The sequence below is a fragment of the Apodemus sylvaticus genome, chromosome 18, assembly GCF_947179515.1.
Source record: "Apodemus sylvaticus chromosome 18, mApoSyl1.1, whole genome shotgun sequence".
NCBI lineage: Eukaryota > Metazoa > Chordata > Mammalia > Rodentia > Muridae > Apodemus > Apodemus sylvaticus.
This window is the reverse complement of record NC_067489.1, coordinates 30,960,104-30,965,529: the sequence shown is the minus strand read 5'-3', so window position 1 is coordinate 30,965,529 and position 5,426 is coordinate 30,960,104.

Here is a 5,426-nt window from a genome sequence, read left to right as displayed (position 1 = left end):
GCCTCAGGGAGCGCCCGGCCCGCCCGGCCACGCGCCCGGAGCGCGGCGAAGGGCTCACGGCTCGGAGCGCAGCGCGGCGCGGCTCCGGGGAGGCTCCGGCCCGACGGCGCCCGCCCGCTGCCGCCGTCGCCCGCAGGCCTCTCCGCGCTCTGGCTGCGGTTCTCTCGCTCTTTCTCTTCCCTCCCTCCGGGTTTCCGTCATCGCCCCGGCATTTCCGCCGGGAAAAGGCGAGTGGGCGGTGCCGCCGGGCTCGGTGCGCGAGGAGGGGAGCAGCGCCCTCGCGCGGCTCGGCGGAGAAACGGTCCCCTAGCATCCTCTGCCGGGTCCTCCTGCCCGCTCTGCCCTTCGGGAATCCGGTTCTCACCTTGGACTTCTCTGCACAAGGAATTGGGACGGTTGGGCTTTTCCCTTAACCTTTCACTTCCCTAGAACGTGCACTAAATATTTACTGAGTAAATTTCTACTCTTAGCAGTAATGAGTTGCGAGGCCCTAAATCTCGGACCCTTTTTTGTCTTCCTCAGAAAGATAACTTTTAACAAAAGATGTATTTAGTTTATGTCATGTGCATATAGGTGCCTTGGGAGGACAGAAGAGAGCGTTGGAGAGTGTATGGTGCTAGGAACCCAACTGAGGGCATCTCCTGTCTCCACCTCCCAAAGCCTGGGATTACAGGCTTACCTTTCTCAGCGAAGAAACGGGAAAAGCGACTGCTCGGTAGTACAGCAACACTTTCCTTTCCTTATTCCTTTTAGAGGAAATCAGAATGTGTCAAAAGGACAGTCATCTGAACTGAATAAACTTTCTCCCCTTTGAAGTTGCCTGGAAAGGGGAAAGAAGGAGAAGGGGGAGGGGAGAGACGGGGGGGGGGGGAGAGGAGGGAGAAGGAGGTGGGGAGAGTGGGAGAGCTATAATAATGACTACCATCTCTGAGGAGGTTAGACCACACAGGGTGACGAAGGATCGCCTAATCCAAAAATCTCAGAATAAACTAAGAATTGTTTCCTTGAGATCAGAAAAATATGGCCTGAGAAATGGAAAACTCTGATGGAAGTTAGGGAAGGAGGCATTTGAAAACAAGACAAGGCACTCTGGGAGACAGAGGCAGGCGGATTTCTGAGTTCGAGGCCAGCTTGGTCTACGGAATGAGTTCCAGGACAGCCAGGGCTACACAGAGAAACCCTGTCTTGAAAAAACCAAATCCAAAAAACCAAAAAAAAAAAAAAAAAGAAAAAAAAAAAAGAAAAGAAAGAAAGAAAAGAAACCAAGACAAGGGTTTGCAGCTGACTTTATAAGCCGTGAGTTGGCAGTAAGTAGGAGAGACTGAAATGGTTTACTAAGTGGTGCTATAGAGGAAGTAGGAATTCCGTGTCCCACCCTTGCCACCCAAGGCAGTTGTCACTGGGCACCCACCACAAGCTGTACTGGAGCCTACAATGTCCCCCCCCCCCTCAGCTTTGTGAGTGTTGAGATTACCAGCAAGGCCTCCACACCCTGATGCCTGCCGTGTGAAGTGCGGCTATTGCTAGGGAACTCAGAGTTCCTGTTAGTGGCTTCATTGTCTTATAATGAAAGATTTTGTAAGCAGAAGGAAGCTCAAGGACATGCTTGTCAGAGTTTGAGAGAACAACAGGCAGGAGGTGAGCTGCAGATCTTGGCAGTTTTGGCCAAGAGGGAGATGGAGAGGAGGAAGAGAGGAAATCCTGCCTTTTGAGGTAAGGCCTAAGAAGGCAGGCGTGTGCTATAGTGGAGCTGCAAGGTGTTAGGAGTAGAGAGGAAAAGAATGCTCAGAGGGCAGGGAAGAAGATATGGTCAGTTAAGAAAGGGAAAGAATTCCCAAGAACTGATTATCAGTGGGTTCTGGGGAAATACTACCTCCTTCTGACAGATGAGGAAAGGCGCAGGTGTACAAGCGTGGGATGTGGGATGGTGTTGTAAGGGTCCATGATTCACCAAAGACTGACACCCTGGCCTCAAATAGTGTGTAAATGTAAAGAGTGTTTTATGTTACAGAAGTCCAGCATACTGGGGTCTCCCATTACTGAGATAGAAGGACACCGAAGCTAGGCATTACTGGGGCATGTCTGGAAACTGCTGCTGACCCATTGTCCTGGCCTCAGGCCAGGTGGTGGGGCAGCTTCTGAGGCCTGGACTTTCCTGGACTTGCCCAGTCCTTAACCGTCAATTGGAACCCCGTCATGGAGTTAGTCTAGCCTTCTTAGTGTGGGGCTAATATTAGGATCATTGTGTTTGATCCTCAAGACCACACATGTACCCCACATTCATGTATCTGACAAAGGATTGATAAGTACAATATAATAAATTAAGCAAAGTTAACATTTCCATAAAAATGGGCAAATGGTACATATATGACATTAGTCAAGTTAATGAACAGACAGTAATTACAATGAGTACAAAAGGCCAACAAATTATAACAACACAATGGTTTTCACTTCCTTAGACTTACAGACTGCTTTATATTTCTAGTGTTTTATATTGTGTTATTTTTTCTTATTATTTAAAAACTTTATTATAAAGAACTTGTACATACAGAAATTATGCCTTTAATCCCAGCTCTTGGGAGGCAGAGGCAGGTGGTTTTCTGAATTCAAGACCCCAGCCTGGTCTACAGAGAGAGTTCCAGGACAGCCAGGGCTACACAGAGAATCCCTGTCTTGAAAAAACAAAACAAAACAAAAACATAATGGGCAAATAATATTAAAAGGGTCAGCTCAGGAACTTTGGAAAGGTCAGGAACACTTGCCCCTCCCAGAAGGGAGAGGCTAAATTTCATTCCTTAGACCACAAGGAGGTCCCTGCAGCTAGGAGAGGCCCAGAGTTATTCTGAGACGTTGGCCACCTACCTCATTCCCTAACAATCAGTTTAAAGGTAACACTGTTCTGCCAGTCACATTGTATGTAATGGCAGCTGTCCTGAGGACTGTATAAAGGCCTGATAGATGGGCTGTGTGGTCTCTCCCCATGTGCAGGGCGACCCCAGCGTGCTGTATTAAATAAAATCCTTTTGCTTTTTGCATCGATTCCGGACTCCGAGTTGTACACTCAAATGGTCTCCAGTAAGTTAAGGCTCCTCAAGTCTTACAATATAAAAGACATCATTCAAATTAATGAATAGACAGTAATTAAAATGAGTGCAAATAACCAACAAATTATAACACCTTACATTATTTTTCATTTCCCTAGCTTTACAGAGGATTTTTTTTTTAGTATTTTACACACTGTATTATTTTATATTTATATCTTTATTGTTAAGACCTTGCAAATATGAAAAACATGTGAGATTATCCAAACAAAGTTTATACATCTCAATGAACCTCCACACAGTTAAAATAGCCATCAGGCATGGTGATGCATGCCTTTAGTGCCAGCATGCAGGAAGCAGAGGCAGTGGGATCTCTGAGACTTTGAGTCCAACCTGGTCTACAAACTGAATTCAAAGACAGCCAGGGCTATTACAAAGAGAAACCCTGTCTCAAAAACAAAACAAACAAAAACCCAAACCAAACCAAACCCAGCTCTTCTGAAGCTGTGTGTTTTTTTACACTTTTACTAGCAATTATATTTTTATGTACACCATGTTATCTATGTACCAGATTTTTATTATACATTACCTGTTGGACAATTAGGTTGGTTCCATTTCCTTGCTGTAGAGCAGCAATGAATATGAGTGTGCACATATTTGTACGGTCGGGTATGGAGTTCCCTGTGTAAGTGCCCAGGATTGGCTCAGATGCATCATATGGTAGTTGTAATTCTTTTAAGGAACCTCTCAACTGGCTTCCATAATTTCTGTATCAGTTTGTGCATCCCCCAGACAGTGAATAGAGGCTCCTCTTTCTCCACATCTCCAACATTTGTCAGATTTCCTTAAGAAAATACTTTAATTACAGGATCTGTGCGTATGTGGGTATGTGCATGGAAATGCAGCTAATAGAAGCCAGAATGTGCTGGATCTCCTGGAGCTGGAGCAACAGCTGGAAAGTTCAAGGTTGGGGGCAGGGTATACCAGGTAGGCACTGAGGGATCCTGGGAGAACCTGCAGGCCAGGTCTGCTTTGGTATGTAAAATATGCCTCTCAGTCCCTTCTCCCTGGGTAAAAAACCAAACAAGTAGCATTCTTTAGTGTCAGAGTGACAATGCCTAAAAAAAATGGACGAACTTGATTTTACCTTATGAGCAACCTGGAGGCTACCTACAAAATGGCTACAGTTAAGTCAGACCGTATCAAGTTTGCCTGCTACTGGTTGTATGTTCAGAGTCTTCCCTACCCTACTGTCTCCTCCTCGATGCTCTAACAAACTTTTTTTTTTTAAAGATTTATTTATTTATTATATGTAAGTACGCTGTAGCTGTCTTCAGACACCAGAAGAGGGCACAGATCTCTTTATCGGATGGTTGTGAGCCACCATGTGGGTGCTGGGATTTGAACTCATGACCTTTGGAAGAGCAGTCGGTGCTCTTAGCCTCTAAGCCATCTCTCCAGCCCCCATCTAACAAACCTTTAACACTGACAAGAGAGTTCTCAAGCCACTGTTGGAATAATCCAACCCTACACATGTTACATTATTCTCAATTATTATTGGGTGTAAACCTACTGCTGATCCCTTCAGAAGGAGTAAACTGTGAACCTCTCTCCCTACACTAACAGCTTTTTTGGATGAGAAAGGAATGTGACTTTTGATAAAGGGCTGGCAGCTGGAGCTGGGTGAACAGCTGGCAGACAGCCAGACCCAGGGGGACAGATTGGAGTAGGGAGTTAGAGCAGTAAAAGCTTTGTGGGTTTAAGTTGTGTTGAGTTAGAAGCTAGCTGAGAGACTACCCCAGCAAGATGGCACACAACCTTAAACTGTATAGATGTCTCTACGCCCGTATGATTAAACCACAAGCGGAACCCTGAAAGCCCCACAAAATAGAAAGGGAAGGGATACTACCAAACTGGGTCTATGAAGCAAGTATTACTCTGTTGCCAAAATCAGAAAAAGACACAACAAAAACTACTGACCAATTTCCCTCATGAACATAGAGGGTCTGGGAGGAGTTGGGGAAGGGAAAAAGCATGATCAGAATAGTTTGTATGAAAAAAATTTTCAATTAAAAAATTCTCAACAAAATACTTGCAAATCAACTTCAAGAATATATTAAGATCTTGCAACCAGGAGGGTTTCATCCTAGGGACACAAGGTTGGTTCATCACACTCACATCAACAGTGTAATAAGCCATGTAAATGAACTTAAGGATAGAAACCCAGGATGATTTCTATAGCTGCAGAAAAGGCATTCTGATAAAGTTCACCATGTCTCTGCTGGCTAGTTTTATTTCAACGTGACACAAGGTAGAGTCATTTGAGAAGAGGAAACTTGAGTTGAGATTTCTATAGCTGCAGAAAACGCATTCTGATAAAGAATG